At 41.4% G+C, this 18439-nt stretch overlaps 1 long non-coding RNA gene and 1 other non-coding gene across 2 annotated transcripts; both read right to left on the bottom strand.

Annotated features, from left to right (window-relative positions):
- Positions 1–80: 80 nt before the first annotated feature.
- On the bottom strand, positions 81–1078 carry LOC127223017 (uncharacterized). The gene is made up of 3 exons (XR_007834609.1): positions 729–1078; positions 432–479; positions 81–248 (listed from the first exon to the last, which is right to left on the bottom strand). It is a non-coding gene; the product is annotated as an uncharacterized LOC127223017 (long non-coding RNA).
- On the bottom strand, positions 554–683 carry LOC127223128 (small nucleolar RNA SNORA24). The gene has a single exon (XR_007834613.1). It is a non-coding gene; the product is annotated as a small nucleolar RNA SNORA24 (small nucleolar RNA).
- Positions 1079–18439: the final 17361 nt, after the last annotated feature.

Raw genomic sequence — 18439 nt, 5'->3', positions numbered from 1 at the left:
GGCAATAATTTCCTGTGCAAATGTCTCCTGCACCAGAATTCACTCATACAGTTTCCAAAAATAAACAGGACACATTATTTACCAACTAAACTTTATTTATTTGGTTCATGAAAGAAAAACTTTATATGAAATAAAAGGTCAGGACAGTACTGAATACAGTGCTGTATTAATATCCATAATACTCATTTCCAAGATATTAAGTGCGAAAATCCCCTGTATCTCAGCCACTACTGCTTTGCTTTAAATACCTGCAAGAAAAGAAAACCAACATTAAGAACATCTGCGGATTCCCCAGTCTTGAGCACCTATCAGTTTATCGACGTCTCATTTACGTTACACAATGTCAGCACACGTGCAAAACTGCACCTGACCGTAATGACGTCTTCCCAGTCACCCGGAACCCCGAGGACATTAAAAAAACAAGACCTCACCTTAACGTATCATCCCTCACTCAGCCAATACCGATGAATTCGGGTTACCTAGAAACATATATTTCAATAGTTAAGAAAAGTCTGTCCAGTTTCCTAGCGTTAAGCAAACTCTTAACCTCTTAGAATGTTACTTGTTCAAGTCAGAATCTGATACCAATTAAATGGTGACAGCTTTGCCAATAACAAGCACATGCTCTTCCATGGCTAGGAAGGGAGACTGCCACAGGCGGCAGGTCCCAAAGATACATGGAGTCTCACAACCCAGAACCCAGGTTAGCTGCCGAAGTTGTCACTCACCATCCGGGAGAGTGGAGTTCGCCGGCGAACGAGATCGGCTTCACACGGTGTTGGGCTGCGTGCTAGCCCTCACCACGCTCCTGCGGTGCTGACGGCCAGCGGCCGGTACCGCAACGGCCCGGGGTCCCCCGCATCCCGGCCGCTCACGGATGCGGGCCCAAAACTCACTTCGCCGCAAAGACTACATAGTAGGGGCAGCACACAGAAGGGACTGCAGCGAAAGAGAGCTCCGCACGCTGTGTGCGCGTTTTTATAGTCCCGCTGACGCTTTCCCGAGAGCCTGCGCGCGAGAGGCGTGGCCTGTGTGTCCTCTCTGGGCCCCCGCCGGCGCCCAGTCACTATGATTGGCTCTTGCGTCCCGGGTTCCACGCATGCGCCTACAGGAATGGTGGGGCGGGTGTAGTGGGATGGAGCGGTGGGAGGGAGGAGGAGAACAAATCCCAAACCTCAATTCTCGCGTTGTCGGAAGTCTCGTTGCCGCCGATGCGACCCCAATGAGGAGCTCTGTTCGTCCCCGCGCGTTCTTTCCGTCCTCCCGGCACTGCGGCCGCCTGACACGTCACGTCCGGTTGTCGCTGGATGGTTCCGGCGCGCACCGGCGGCGGACGCGGGCGGCGCGAGCCGCGGGGGTGCCGGCGTCACCTCCCGGGCGCAGTCCGTCCCGTGGTGCGGAGGGAACGCCCCCGGCAAGTGCCCGGCCAGCCCTTCTCCCGGTCCCGGGGGAACCTTCCGTGACGGGCCGCTGCAGGCGCAGTGGCTCACGGAGGAAGCTGCGAGGGCGATGGCCAGAGCTGCTCGAGCTCGGAGGCTGGGGTCCCGTTTGCATCTCAGGGACCCCGAGGTCACCGCGTTCACGGTGTCGTTTTACTCACACGTCACTCACGATGCGAAAGCAGCAGTCAGTAACGAGGCCCCAGTACTGCGCTCGGCCGAGGCCTTTGCCCGCACACGCTTCCGTGGGCTAGTGTAGACGGTCGGGGAGTGCCAAAGGTAGAGTCCCCGGAGCAGTCCGAGGCGAAGCGGCTGCCCTTTCGGAGCCCGCCTTTCTCTGGCCTGTAGATGGTGCTGCGCATCTTCCTGTCGGATTTTCCTCCGTGCCTTGAAGCCCCGCTTTAAAAACGGATTATTAATGCAACCGCTTTCCCCGAGAGTAGGGATTAAGGCCTCATAAGTTCTAGGAGTACGGTTTGTTTGTAGAACCATGGCATTTATGCTAAGATTTTAAGTGAACATTTCCGTTTTGTTAGATAGCATGGGATGAATGAGAGTTTATGTTCCTGCCTTTTAATAAAAAGTTTTGTTTAGTCTGAAACTGGGCTTTTAAACCCCCACCCCACTTTGCCACTCCCCTGCCTCCTTCTTGCTCATTTCTTGCATTGTTACTCTCCCCTCAACCACATCTCTTTACTGTCGAAATTCTTTCCTGATTTCAGTGTTTTGGTCGAACATGGTTAAGGAAATGCCCATCCCTAAACCCGAATTTGATTTTTTTTTTTTTTTTTTTTTTTTTTTTGGCATGTAGCTATATTTGCATTTTTTTTTGGTGTCTTTTTTTTCTTTTTCTTTTTCTTTTTCTTTTTTCTTTTCTTTTCTTTTTTTTTTTTTTTAAATAAACTCCTGTGAAGACCTTAATTGAAGTTCCTCCCTGGGAGACCTGATTTAAGTGAACTCTTGGGACCATGGTCAAATGCTTGAAGAGTATGGTATCTATTTCTGATACTTTGAAAAATTTTGTGATTAGTGTTTGGGAAGACACTTCATTTGTGAGTGCTTACCTAGCAGCACAATTCCTGGGATCAGTCCCCAAGGCATATGTTGGGCATAGTGGCATATTTATAACCCCAGCACTAGGGGCTTTCAGAAGGTCAGGGTCTTTCTTGGCTACCTAGTAATAGTAAGTTTATGGAGAGTCCAGGGTACATGAGACCCTAGCTCAAAACGATTTATTGTTCTTATTATTTTAAACAGTATGAGTGGGTGGCTGCAAATGTACCTTAGAGGTAGAGTGTTTGTCCAGTATGCACAAGGTCCTGTGTACTACAGGGACAAATAAAATAAATAACAAAAGTCATTTTTCTCCAGGTGGCCTTTAATCCCTCTCCCAAATTGTAGCACCAATTTCGTCATGGATTTTATAACTTGATTTCAAGTAGGGTAAAGGAAGGAGGATGTCCTAGTTTTTTCTGTGGCTGTGATAAAACATCATGACCAAATGCAGTTTGGAGAGGAAAGGATTTATTTGGCTTCCAGGCTACAGTCTATCATCAAGGCCCAGGCAGGAACTTAAGCAGATTCCTAGGAGAAATGCTGCTCACTGGCTTGCTGTTCTTGGCCGACTCAGTTTGCTTCCCTATACAGTTGAGGACCAACCTGCCCAGGAGTGGTATTGCCCACACAGGACTGCACCCTGCACATCAATCATTAATCAAGGAAATGCCTCACAGCCGAGCCCACAGACAGGCATTATCTCAAAAGTGATCCCTCTTCTCAGACACAAGTAAGCGACACAGAGGAGAAAGTATACCTGAGCTGTGCAGAAAAGGGATAGACATTCCCCATTCTGGGTAAGAAATGATGACAGTGTGCTCTCTGTCCTTGTTCCTCAAATTCCACACTGTATTCTGACCACGAGGAAAAAACAAAACAAAAGTTAGACAAAACTGCTTATCTAATTCTTTTAGGTGATTAGATAAAATCAACACTGCCTTTTTAAAATTTTTTTTCTGTAAGTCAGAAACTTCACAAATGAAGTTTAACACAAAAGTCATCATACTTTCATAGTTGATCATATCGCTTTAGGGCAAGTGCTACTTTAGGATGGTCCATCTCTATTATGAATTTGAGACAGATAACATTTCTAATCAGTGGAGATCTGAGTTTAATTCCAGTGAGTCCCATCACTACCTTGGGAAGGTGTTGAGTCAGAATGCACGTGAGAGAAGGGAAGTGGAATAATTGGAAATTGCTTGTAATGAAAGTTGCCTTCATTTATGGAGGGTAAACTGAAAGAGGGAGAAGCAAATTTCCTGGGCACATTTCCTTTCTGCGTGTGAATGGATGGGATGATTCACTGTGGAATACTCATCTTTAGCTGGCTCCCTCCATAGTGGATGCCTCTTTCCTGTTTTGATTTACTGGGGAAATTAGTAATAATCAGAAAACCATAATTAGCATTTACATATCCACCTCTTAGGTGAAGACTTAGTTCCTTAGGAGAAACCATAGTCAGAAAATAGCCTGAAGCTTGATTTTTCATTTTTACCTATCAGTTTTTAGTTAATTTTGGTTTACTTTTTATTTTGCTTAAGTTAAGTAGTGCTCATTCATATCAACTTAAGCATTCAGTCATTTGTGGTTTCACTGCAAAGAAGATTGTTTTTACTTTAGTGTGATAAGAGTTTTTCCCAGTCTGTAATTATATATATGCATATGCACACATATACATATATACATACATACATATATATTCAGTTCCAAAAGCCTTGTTTGTTAAATATTTACTAGACTCCAGCAAATATTTGTTCTGAAGACAAACCTTTGCCTGAATAGGCATTTCTTAAACCCTAATACAAAGGCTAATTAAGTGCATGGGAAAATGCTCAGTGTCACCAGCTGTCAGGGAAATTCAATTTAAAGCCAGTTAGAATGATTGTTGTAAAAGGAGAAAGCAATAGTCAATGCAGGAGAGTTGCACCTGTGGGATGTTCATTTGGTGCAATTGTTAGGGAAAAGACCCAGAGACAGATATTGGGGTTCAAACTTCAAGCTGAAGATCAGAAAAGCAAAGCAGTTGGACACTAGCTCTTACTCCACCTTAGACTGGAAGGTGATCGATCCTGGCTCCACCAAACCTCAGACTGAAATCCCAGATGACTACACTCTCTTCGACATGGCTAGAGAATCCTCAGACTGAATGTATTCCTATGCTCAATGTGGCTGGAAAATGAATGCCAGCTCTGAGTCCCTGTTCCTGTCATATATACCTCTCATGAGCTCTGATTCTCTCTGGCAGCCCAAGGTGGTCCTGGACTCGGATCCATTTCCCTCTCTCCTGAGTATTTGCATTAAAGGTGTGTGCTTGGCTTCTATGGCTAACTAGTATGGGCTGCTTTGCTATTTTGATCTCCAGTGGCTTTAATGAGTCATAAACAATATGTCATGTCATACCACACCATTTTCCTTAATAAGAAAAAGAGTTGAAGAGAGCAAAGGATTACCAGCCTACAGTCCACACCACAGGAAAAGCTAGGAAATGAGGACCCCAAGATAGACATGCATGGTCCCCTGGAGAAGGGGAAAGGAACAAGATCTCCAAAGCAAATTAGGAGCATGGGAGGAGGGGAGAGGTAGGAAGAGGAGAGGAGGACATGAGGGAGCAAGATTGAGTCAGGGAAAGAATAGAGACGAACAAGAAAAGAGATACATAATAGAGGGAGCCATTATTGGTTTTAAGAGAAATCTGGCACTAGGGAAATGTTCAGAGATCTACAAGGATGACCCCCAACTAACAATCTAAGCCATAGTGGAGAGGCTACCTTTTTTTTTTTTTTTTGATGGCTAAATATCTTTTTTATTTTTAATGAGAAATATAGTAACAGGCCATTTGCCACTCATTCTGTGCAGAAATTCTGTCAGTGAATGCGTAATTTATCTTATCCTAAGAATGAAGCTTGTATCACCTTCTCACATTTCCAGAACTATAATTTGATGCACAGAAAAAGTTTGTCAAGAACAGAAATTTGAATTACTCTGAAACTCAGTGGAAACGTATGGTGGCCTGTTAGGATAAAAACATTTTCCTGCCTTAGAAAGTTGGCAATTTTGGTACGATTATTCTTGTTTCTTAAATAATTACATCAAAATATTTAGATGTTGTATATGTATGAGGCAACAAATAAAAGAAACATTTATTTCAGGTTTGGAAGTGTCATTGTTCCTTTCAAATCTCTGCCTTTGTATACACAACATGAGAGTTGCTGAAATCCATCAAGTTTATCAAAAATTCACATGGTTTATACTGTGTATTAGCTTTTCTTTTTAATACAAATAAAATTTATCAATAAAATCCTATCCTCCCAGAAGTTTAAAATTTTTTTTGCATTTTTTTTATTTTATTTAATTTTATATAACAAAGTCCAATTAAATGAAAACAAACATTTATACACAATATTTGGGAATTTGGGCGTCGTTCTTTCCAAACTACTTCCTGCTGGTAAGGGGCGCTGTCTTGGGGGGATTCGAAGAAGATTCAGATATCCTGGCTGTAGTCTGTAGGGCTGTTTTGTCCAGCTGTTTTGAATGTAGGATCAGCTTGTACTCTGTTTCAGGCAGTCTGGCGTGATCAAACCACATTAGTCTGGAAGGAATCCACATCTTTTCGTTTTCTGTGGAAACAAACATAGAAATCCTTTACCCCAGTAACTTGTCCTTCAACTTAAATTTTGGAGTCAAAGCATTTTTTTTTAATTTATTATTTTACATGTCGATCCCAGTTCCCTCTCCCTCCTTCCCTCCCTCCCTCCCTCCCTCCCTCCCTCCCTCCCTCCCTCCCTCCCTCCTTCCCTCCCTCTCTGCCCAGTGGAGAGGCTACCTTAAATGCCCTTCCCCTATAATGAGATTGATGGCTACCTTATATGTCATCCTAGAGCCTTCATCCAGTAACTGATGGGAGCAGAAGCAGACACTCACAGCTAAACTCTGAGGGGAACTCCTGGAATCCAGTTGCAGAGAGGGAGGGGTGATGAGCAAAGGGGCCAAGACCAGGCTGAGAAACCCACAGAAACTACTGACCTGAACAAGGGGGAGCTCATGGACTCCAGTCTGATAGCTGGAAAACCAGCATAGGACTGACCCAGATTTCTTGAATTGTGGGTGTTAGTTAGGAGGACTGGGCAGCCTATGGGGCCTCTGGTAATAGATTAGTATTTATTACTAGTGTATGAATGGACTTTGGGTGCCCATTCCACACAGAGGGATACTCCCCCAGTCTAGACACATGGGGGAAGGGTCTAGACCCTACTCTAAATGATATGAGACACCTCATGGAAGGCCTCACTCTCCCGGGAAAGTAGAAAGGGAATGGGATGGGGGTTGGTGGGGAAACAGGAGGAAGGGAGGGTTCAGGAACTGGGCTTGACATGTAAAACAAGCTTGTTTCAAATTTAAATTATATATATATATATATATATATGTATATATATGAGTTGAAATTGTGTGAATATCTGGGAAAAGGTCTGGGCTGAATAAACTAATAAGATAATATAAATAGAAAGTGAGATGAGGGGCTGAGTATTCCTCACATTAATCTACCAACTCCACCCCCCAAAGAAAAAAAACAGAAAAAAAAGAAAAAGTACTTATAGAATTTTGTATATGTATTAGTGAGATAGGATGCTATATACGTCTCAATTAAATACTTATCATCTCAAAAGCTTGTTTTTTTCTTTTCTGCCATTTCCAGATGAGTATGAGGCTTTCTCTTTCACTCTTCTTTTCTTTCTGGCTACGTTCATGTATGGAAAAATATATATGTGACCTTTGATACAGCATATTAAATGAATTTTTTAAAAATGTTTTCTGACATCTGTAAACTAATGCTTTTCATATCAGGCATATTAAATCATTTGGAAATTGAATGGTCGCTTGTTAAATTCTGTTGCTTCTCTTTGTCACAATATACATCATAGATGCTTCGTGGGTGAGACATTTTCTTTACTACCCCATCCCCAAATCCCTTGTGCCACTGTCCTCAAGAGCAGTGAGATGAACTGATGTTTACTCACTTAAAATGTTATGAAACGAAACAGTAAATTTATACAGCCACTAGGTGGCGCCGCTATCCTATTATTTAAGCACCGCTATCCTATTATTTAGTCATGTGTTTAAACCCCTAGAAAACTTGACTATTATCCTGTATGAATATATTGATGTAACTCATTGTGAATAATTATGGAAAAGTGCCAGTATTCATAATGGCTCTGCCAACCTGCCCCATATGGACTCTGTAATAATGAGTTTTGAAAATGGCGAGTTTTGAAAAAAACTTGATTTTATTAGAAGGCAACAATTTCAGAGCATATCCTACAAATAAAACATGCCTTTCTTTTGTAAGATTTTATTTCATTTTAAATTATGTATATGTGTGCGTTTGCAAGTGGATCTGTGTATATGAATGCAGAAGCCAGAAGGGAGCCTCAGATTTTCTGGAGCTGGAATTACAGGCAGCTGTGGACCACCTGAATAGGATGTTGGGATCCAATTTCAGGTGCTCTGCAAGGGCATCAAGTGCCCTTAATTACTTTGTATTAGAATGTGTTTGGCTCTAGTCCAGCTGGTTCAACAATGGCTATCTACCAATAGAAGGCCCATGAATTCCGTCATTGTTCAGTCTGCAAGGTTGAATGTCTCAGCTGGTCTTCAGTATTTGCCAGAATGCCAAAGAAGTGGATCCTACCGCCAGGGAATGATTGAACTTGTTAGTGAGAATGAGAGCAAGCGGCCTAGGGAGAGCTAGCTTCCTTTTCCCATGCCCTTTATCTAGGCTGCCAGCAGAAGGTGTGGCCTAGATTAAAGGTGGATCTTCCCATCTCAAAGATCTGGATTGGAAGTATGTCTTCCTATTTCAAATAATTTAATTAAGAAAAAAATCCCTCACAGGTGTGCCCATCTGGGATTTTAGTTAATTCCAGATGTAGTCAAATTGACAACCAAGACTAGCCTCACACACATTAAGTTGACAAGTAGCAGTTTTAATTCATCTGATACTGCCTGAAGTATTTAATACATCATTAGTGTGGAGTGATCTAAAGGGAAGACCACTGAGGTGATGTTTCTGTCTGGTCCACCAGAGGGCGGAGAGGCATCCTATTCATGTTATCATACCAGTGCCGTCTGTGTTGCAAACCCAGTTATTCAAATGATAAAGCCAGGAGGATGGAAATGACAAACGTGTGCATAGAACCAGCAAAAGGAAAGTAGGACGCTGTATTGCAGCACACTCACAGTTCTTGACTTCCCCAAATCTTTCCTGTGTTTCTGCCAAAAATTTATCCTCCCACGAAGGGAATGCATTTCTTTTTTTTTCAAATTTTATAATGGAAATCATTTCACAGAAAACACCAATTTTGGCCCTGATTCTTATTACCTAATATTTATAATTAGAACAGATGGTCACTGTTTTGAATTAGAAAATTGTTTTTTTTTTTTTGGTTTGGTCAGAAACCAAGGATTATACTGAATAATTTCTGTTTTATTTCTTTAAATGAATCTAGAAAATCATTTTTCTTCCTTTTTTTTTTTTAATCCAAATGTGGTCTCTTGTACCCTACCTAGTAGCTTGAACTTGCCAAGTGACTGAGGCTGACCTTGAACTTTTGACTTCTGTCTCTTTCTTTCTCTAGCAGGGGGTATCAGTCATGTGTCTCCCTGCTGTTTATGTCATGCTAGGGTTCGAAACCAGGGCTTCAGGCATGCTAGGCAACCAGCTGAACTACGTCTCCAGTCCCTAAGTAATCATAATATACCCTTATATTAAAGTAACAGAAAGACTTAGGGTCTGTGTGTGAGAATGTTTCAGTTATATGAGTTTTAGGGTTTTTTTTTGTCTCCAAAAATTTATAGAAAACCAAGTAGATTTAGACCCACTATTTAGAACATTTTATATATATATATATATATATATATATATATATATATATATATTCCTTTTATCTATATGCTAATTTATGTAAACAAGTAGTGAAGAATAGAATTCAGGAAGACCCTGGAATTCAGAACTTAAATTTGATACAAATAAGTAAGAATTAAAAAAATTGTAATTCTTTCTAAGTACTAAACAAAACAGAGCTCTATAAGAAAGCAGATACATGAGATGGAAAGGACCTGCCCATAATGGTTACTTATTGTGCCTTATGAATGTAATAGCAGTTTGCAGCTAATTATCTTTTTTCCTATTTTTTAAATTAAAATATTTCATTTATTTTACATACCAACCACAGTTTCCCCTTCTTCCTCTCTTCCCTTCCCCTCTCCCATCTCCTTTCTACTTCCTCACCTCCTCCTCCTCTCAGAATGGGGCAAGTCTCCCATGGGTGCCAACAAAGCTTGCCATATCACACTGAGGTAGGACCTTTCCTTACATCAAGGCTGGATGGGGGCATCCCTGCATGGGGAACAGGTTCCAAAAAAGCCAGCTCATACTCCAGGGACAGATCTTGATCCCACTTCTAGCGGCCCCTTAAACAGACCTAATTACACAACTGTCACCCACATGGAGAGGGTGGGTTCCATGCAGACTCCCTAGCTGTTGGTCAGGATCTGTGAGCTCCCATTAGCTCAGGCCAGCTGTCTTCTGTGCTGTCTTCCCTGTCATGATCTTGACCTCCTCTTGCTCTTACAATCCCTCCTCTCTCTCAACTGGACTCTAGGAGCTTGGTCTAGTGGTTGACTATGGATCTTGATTGCCTAGTATATTTGTGTTCGCACACCGATCTAACCCTTATAAGAATTGAATGAGGGCTGGAGAGACTTGCTGCTCAGTCATGAGGACCAGTACTCACATAGCAAGTCAGGCATCCTGCAAATGCTGGAACTGTCTCTGAGGAATTCAGTGCTCTCTGCTGGGCTTGCTGAACACATGGGTGAGCATAGCCACATATAAACATGCACAAATAAGATAAATCTTTAAAAAAAATCTTGTATGAGAGATGCAGAGTCATTGTCTTCATTTTGCAGAGGCCTAGGTTGAGGCAAGAACTAAATGTGAGACTGGAATGTAGTTGGCCTGGCTTATAGCCCACACGCCTCATTGGCTGTCTATAAAGGTTCATATGTGATAAATTAGAGCTCATGTGCTAACTTCGTTACTTTGAACCTTGGAAAATTATCTTTCACTTTGAAGACACTTTTCATTTGTAGATGGAAACAGTCAGAATTTTGTGGTTTATAGGAAATGTATGGTAAAAAGTATTACTGGAAAGACAGGCATGCTTTTGGTCTTACACTTTACTTTGATAGCTTTATTATGAATTATTTTATTTAAAGGGTGTAGAACTTCACACACCAGCCTGTTTCCTTGTCACCATGTTGAAGGTTTTGTTAAGTCAAGCAGTTCCCAAATAGGGACAGATGTCAGAAGGTCCTTCAGAGTTCCCAGTGCAGCCTGACATCCTGTGATGGGAGATGTCATTCTGTAAATATGTTTCTCATACTGGTTAATGTATAAAGAACTGTTGGCCAATAGGAAAGCAAGATAGGCAGGGACTAGGAGACAAGGAGGATTCGAGGAAGTAGTAAGGAGGAGTCAACATGGAGAGACTGGAGAGAGCAGAACACCAGCACACTCTCTGGTAAGATAAGACCACGTGGAAATACTCAGATTAATAGAAATGGGTTAATAATCAAGACAGAGCTAGCCAATAAGAAACTAGTACCTGGCCAACAACATTATATCTAATACAAAGTCTCTGTGTGTTAATTGGGGCTGGCATGGCGGTGGAAAAAACCTTACTAGTAACAATCCTGTACATAAAATTAAGAGTGAAAGATCTGCCACAACCAAATCCTCCTGCCAAGGCTTTGCTGTAAGTCCCTGAGAACCTCAGACTTCTTTATAGACCCCAAAATCTGTTTGCCAGCAATAGCCATCTTCCAGTCAGCCTCTAGGCACCGGCGATAGTGCTGGGATTGGAAGCATAGGTACATAATTTGTTCTTTGTGGACTTGAAATTTAGAACAGGTCACTATTGCGGTAAATAAGGATCAGGATAAACAAATAGGACGAATAGATGTTTATTCAGGGAGAAATAACTTACAACCTAGACAGATGAACACCAGGAAATTCAACCCGATCCTCTCCTGTTCGAGTCACACCAGAAAGAGAGAGCGCCTTCCTAGCCCCCTCCGACCTCCTTCCTCAGGTCACCTCCGCGCTCCACCCCCCAATGGGCGTGGTCAGTGCTACAGAAGGACTATCTCACTACAATTCCCCTTTTAGTCTAAAGAAAAGATTTAGGCTTAATACAAAACTATATACAAAACGGTGAATAACAAGTGTGCTCTAAGAAAAGGAAAATCGAGAACAAAATGACCTACATATCTAGTCCTAGGGTGAGGGCATAATGGAGTTTACAATAGAGTTGTCCTAAGCTGGAAAACGTAAGTCTAGTACCTAATATATCTAACTAGGAAGAGAGAATAATAGTTGTGATAGTTTAATCTTTAACCTCATCAAGACCTGAGAAGGAAATGAACAATACTAGAGTAGACAGGAAATGCGGATGGACAACTTCCAAAAGGTGCAGCAAGGACAGAAACAACAAGCCACCTGAACAGTCACCCTAGGTCTCACAGCGACGTTGGTACACCCAGATTTGGCTAAGGCCAAGAGAACTTGACAGATCACAACAACAGCAGGGAAATAGAATGGCTGTCTTACCCTGACTTGGCAAGGTTAAGCAGTCTTCTATATTTGTCTCCTGCAAGCACATAGGACTGCATGTCCAAATCAGTGGTCAAGGTGGGGGCAATTCTATGCCCAACAGGCCATTAGCTGAGGCGAGATTGAACTCCAGCAGGAGCAACAACAGTGTCCAACACATTTTCGGGAAAGTGCACGGTGCTGTCAGGAGCAACAGTGTCTCATGTCAATGGAGTACTAATATTAAAACATTTAAATGCCATGTTTTGCATGTCTATGAAGTGATTGAAGATTAAGCATCTATATCTGACTAATCTCATAGGTACAGGAAATGTGAGTGAAGATAATCTGTAATACTCGGGAACTTAGCTAAAAAGACTGATTAAAACTTTCCTGAGTAAAGCAGGAACAAATATTTAAACAATATAACTATTTACATATACCTACATGTAAATCCCTAAATTAGAGGTAGAGTAGAAGTGTCAAGACAAGAGGTAGAACTATAAAGGGCAGCAAGATAAATATCCCAAATTGTATCAATATACAAAATGTCTTGAATACAGGAAAAGTATACATACATAGAATATGGTAAAAAATAATGTGCATAAAATATTATAAGTGGAAACATTTAACACAATATAACAAAATATAAACTTAATTTTACATAGCTTACCACATAAGAATACACAACAATGTAAGCTGTAAAATACTATCTCATTCTTACTCAAATTCTCAAGAAAATAGGCTAATCTACCTATATCCCATCTAAACTATACCTTTACCAACCATTCCCTATTCCTGTCTAAAAGATAAACCTGAGTGTAAGCATCAACCAATCCCAAATAACTAAAACCAACCCAAAGACGATGACTATTATCCCAAAATTTTAAGGGTAGGGAAAGGTGGCGTAGTCATATTAAGATTACTTCCTGCTGAAATGGGATGATGATTGTTCCAATGGATCCTGTAGGAAGAAAATTTTTAGCAACCAAATTTCTCAACAGAACTGGCTGTGACATATGTAGTTAGTCACTGTGTGGCAGAAAATTCTTGACTGTAGTTCTATTTGAAACTCTGGCCAGGGTGTAATAAAAAGGTGCACCATTACAGCTAGCTAGTTATGAGTTGTTTCGAGCAAAACAGTCTCAAACCAGTTTTAGGGTGATGTTTGTACTATCTCACTACAGGTCACCATGAGAGATTGACTGTCAAGTTCACCATGAGAGATTGACTGTCAACTTCATGGGACCTGAAATGAGTGACCCTAGAGACAAAGTTCTTGAGGGGCTTTCTAGACTACTTTGACTGAGGAGGGAAGACCTACTGTTAATTCAGGTGGCACCATTCCTCAGGCTGGGATCCCAGACTGAACAAAAAGTGGGCAGTGAGTGAACCACATCCGGCCTTCATCTCTCTGTTTCCTGACTGTGGGTGCCATGTAACCAGCTGCCTCATGCTCTTGTTGCCATACTCTCCCCACCTCCAGGGATGATTCCATGAACCAAAATACATCCTTTGTTCCTTAGGTTCTCTGTGTTAGGTATTTTATTACAGCAAGGAGAAAGGTAACTAATTGAGCATCTTATTCCTGCATTCAGCCTAGAAATCATTGCTATCTATGTACTGCTGTGCGGTGCCTGATTTAACTGAAACATAATCAAGTGTGAAGCCAATATCGCTGTGAAGATTACACAGGAGCTTATGAATTTATGAAGGAACATGCCCCCATGTGTTAAAGAGTGCTTTCTGATTTAGGGCCAGTCCATTTTAAGGCAAAAAGTAACCACGACAGCTCGCCGGGAGGAAAACAAAAGCATTTTGTATCAAAGTCAGTGAACCATTTTCATTATGCTGCTGATTTTAAAAAGTGTAAGGATTTGGCATTGTAGAGGAGATTGTCTTGGGCAAATTTACTAATAGCTTGTAGGTATCTAATGAAATGATATTCCTTAGATCTGTGACTTAAAAACAAAATCTGGCAGAATAGGAAGATTTTAAGGAGACAGGCATGGCCTAATCAAATTGCTTTGTAGAAAAGTGTGGAGCATGTTTTGGATTTGCTCAAGTTCCTCCGACCTCCAAAAGCATTGCTTTGCTTAAGGGAGAGTTGACACACCTTGTTTTAAAAGACTTTAACAAGACACAGCGTTTTATCTTTTCCTAGAGTCCCCTGACCCATACAAGTGAGTTGACAGTTTGGTGGTTTTAGGGACAATGGCTGCAGGTGAAGGTCTGGACAGGTGGTACTTGCACCTGCATATGCTTTTCTCAGGAAAGAATAGTGCACAGCAAATCTCTCCCTAGTAACGGAGTATTCGGTACACACAACAGCTGAGCTTCAGGACGGCATTGCCCAGTGGCTGTTGGGAAGCCAGCCCTGGCGGCTTTCTTGATCTCCTTTAACAGGCACAGTTCATAAGAGGCTTTCATCATTAAAAGTGACTTTGTGGCTCCAGTGTCAACAGGAATGCTGAAGGGCATGTTCCCCATTGTTGGCTATACCCACGGCTCTTATGGGAAAATAATGATTGGAGATGAAAGGGCTATGGAGTCTCTGGGATCCTTGGTTCTCTAGAGATTCATCATTAGATTCATCATTTACTGGGGCCATCTGGAGACTTTGTTGTTAGTCAAGCCAATTCTTTCTTTCTTTATGTTTTTAAATAAAGGGGTATTTGTTAGTTGTATGTGTATGTGCTATGTCTTGCCTGCCTTGGTCCTGGAAACTTGCTAGCCTGGAGTGATGAGGGAATGAAGAAAAGACAGACACACGCGTGCATGCATGCACTCACGCATGTGTGGTTATGCTAACTCTAATGGAGCAGCACCAACCACATACTGACCCAGTACTAAGTTTCTCATGGATACTAAGAGAATGAGGGCTTAGCTAGTCTTGTTAGGAGGCCTTTGTAGAGGAGCACTCTTCTCAGGTTTCAGTCATCTGGGAAGACCAAGCTGCAGTTGCTATATTTTTCACATACTGATCAATCAGACATAAACACTTGTACTTGGGCCAGAGGAAGGCTTTGCTATGTCCATGAGCCTCACCTGGAAGAAGACACTGCAAATCCCCATGGGTCTGGAACATTCTTTGGTCCTTGTCAATAATACACATTCACTTAGGGTTTTCTTGGCCCCCCACAAATATGTGTATATGTATGTCTGTGTATGCATGCACTTGTGAGTGCTGGTACCATAGAGGTTAGAGGTGTCAGCTGGAATTATAAGCTCCAACTCCCTAGTGATCTGCCCAGTGTCAGTGCTAGGAACCCAATGTGGATCCTTAGCAAGAGCAGCAAGTATTCTTAACTCCTGAGGTATCTCTCCAGCTGCCTCAAGCTGGCTGTTATGAGAGTTTGGGGCCAATCTTTCCCACAGTCCATTCTCACTACAGTCAGAGACCCCTACCCTGAAGACAGGGTCTGGAGTCTGCGTTCCCAAACTCGGGTGTTTTGGATAATGATGTTTGCTTGCCCAACCTTTTAATGCCCATCATGCCCACAGCCTCAGTTCTCTGTAGTTCTCAGTTAATGTCTGGTGCACATTGCCCTCAGTTGCAGAAGGAGGAGTAAGGCAGTGATGAACAAGGACCATAGTACATCAGGACTGTTTAATGAGGCATAGCTCTTGTCACTACCTACCTGCACTCCGCTGTGCTCTCTACTCAAACCTAACCCTCATGTCACTACCCTAAAAATGAACTTGGATGTCACAGAACATCTTTATTGGTCCTACATTGAATAAATCTCTACGATTTACCATTCCTACAGTCTCTTTAATTGATATATTGGGATGGGTGGCAGAGTTGAGCCGACTGGTACCACTGGAACCCATCTTTCACTTTAAAATCTCTAGTAACAGTTAAAACTTGAAAGAAAGTTGAATTTAGGGTCAGAATGTTGTTTACCAAGTAGAGAACAAAAACAACGAATCTTCCCTGGTCCAACTCTGTAAACCATGCATAATACTTAAGAGCAAAGTTGGCTTGTTATTTTAGTTGTTGAATGAACAGAACATTTGGCCCAGGAATATAGATAGCAGTCATTTCCTTTACTTAATGCATTCTCTCATAGCCAAGAGGTTTAATGTTGAGACTTTAATGTAAAACTTATCATGAAGTCAGTGTGCTTTGAAAATTCTTCTAATTTTTCTATTTAGTCTTCTGTAGCATAAAATGTGGGAAACATATTCTTCCTAACAATCTTGGAGACTTCAAACCACTGCAAGCTTTTATTAGTGAATTCTGCTTTACTTCCTTGAAAGGGGTTTTTAGGTAAATTATGATGGCTCGTATTACTGGTCAGCTTGGCTGGCTGGCTAGCTGTTGCTTCTGGATGGAAGGATGAATACTGACATTAGCATTGATATTAGGGGGTTGATAAAGTTCAGCCCATGCGGATGAAGATCAAATCACCTTTGCCTAGCTACTGAGGCTGGAAGCTGTTCTGTTCTGGGTGCTCTACATCCAACCAGATTGGAATCTACACCATTGCTGGGCTGCCTCCCAAGGCTTGAATGAATGTAGTTTTTTAGATCTCTTGTGTGTGGTGTATGTGTGTATGTAGGTGTTTGTGTGTGTATGCATGCTTGTGTGAGAACTCACACATGCATTTGTATATATGAGTGTAAGTTATGGAGGCCAGAGGTAAATGTTGAATGTCTTCCTCACAAGTTCTCTACATTATTTCTTGAGGCAAGGTCTCCCACTCCCACTGAAATTGGAACACATTTTTTTTTTTTTTTTTTTTACATTGGTTGACCAATGAGCTCCATGGATCCTCCTAGCTCTGCCTTCTCCAGCACTAGGGTTACAGAGAACATTACCATCCTTTCCTTTTATGTGGGTGCTGGAGGTTGAACTCAGGGACCTCAGATTACCATGGCAGGTACTTTTCTGAGTAATTTTCTCACCCTTCCTTCTATAACTTTTTATATGAAGTTATAAAAGTAAATGTATACGTGTAACTTCTACATATCTCTATGTAGCTATTATATATTATTGTTACAACAAAATGAAACAAAAGAAAAACAACCCATGATTCTCACCTAAAAGGGGGTAAGAGATAGTTTATTCTGAAGCCACATATGAGTGAACACAACCTGGGGATAGAGACTGAGGTTATTCCAAATTCCATGCCCTGCTCTTGTAACAGAACAAAGGCAGTCAGAAATCAAGGCACTTTTCAAAGTCTTGGGTGGAATCATTAAGTAGGTGGTGACAGGAAAGGGGAAATCTCAGCTGTAGGTACCAAATGTCATCTGATGACACTCTTAACCTTTTGCCTGTTGGAAGCTGGGGTTTTGTTAATACAATCCAAAAGGTTTTTCTCAGTTAAGTTACAGGATGTTAGGTCAGACATAGAAGTGGGTAAGGAAAGCCTATTAAGGGACCAAACATAGCCCAGAACAATTGCAATTAGGATTTGGATCAGCAACACTCCAATTTCTTCATAACCAGCGAAGCTTTAGTCATTTACTGGCTTTGTAGAGATTCAGTGGAAGGTGCAGTTTCTTTCTGAGAACTCTCTCCTTTCCATGCCATTTCTCCAGAGAATCCTAACATAAGAGTAAACAAGATATTTGACTGGAACTTTGAAAGTGAATGTCTGTTCTTATTTATCGACATTGTTCATGATTCCTCTTCTCCAAGAGGTCTGCCTAAGTAAGTTGTTAACATGTAGCCAGTTCTAAATTAGTAGCTAACAGATCTTTGCATTTGTATCTCTTGGCAATATACAACAAATGATAGAAACTCAAAGATTAGAGTGGTTGTAGGATTAATGGAAGAAAGTGTTAGGAAAGGTTAAAAATAATTTTAATATATGAAGGGATAAACACATAAATTTGACTCTAATATTTATGAAGAACAGTGAACATGTAGAGGATTATCTTGCACCAAAATTGGTAATAACAAATGGAAGGAACCAGTGGCTGAACCAAATGGGAAGTGGCTCTTGGTTGATAGGTGCACTGTGCACTGTGTTATAAGTATGAGACTTCACAAGGTCCTCCACAGCTATTTCCTTAGAATTAGCATTACATTATATATCAGGGTTCTTCAGAGAAACATAACTGACACATATCACACACACACACACACACACACACACACACAGTAAATATAATATAATGCATACTATGACTATATATTATACTATGTATTTGTTATTTTTCTGTTACTGTGATAAAACTCGAAGACCAAAATCAACAGAAGAAAGTGTCAGAAGAAAGAGTTTATTTCAGCTTACAGAGCCATGGGGAGAGTCTATGTGGTTGGTGAGGCATGGCAGCAGGC

Source organism: Phodopus roborovskii, unplaced genomic scaffold (genome assembly GCF_943737965.1).
Source record: "Phodopus roborovskii unplaced genomic scaffold, PHOROB, whole genome shotgun sequence".
Lineage (NCBI taxonomy): Eukaryota > Metazoa > Chordata > Mammalia > Rodentia > Cricetidae > Phodopus > Phodopus roborovskii.
The sequence above is the reverse complement of the archived record's forward strand: the minus strand, read 5'-3'. Positions and strand labels throughout refer to the sequence as shown.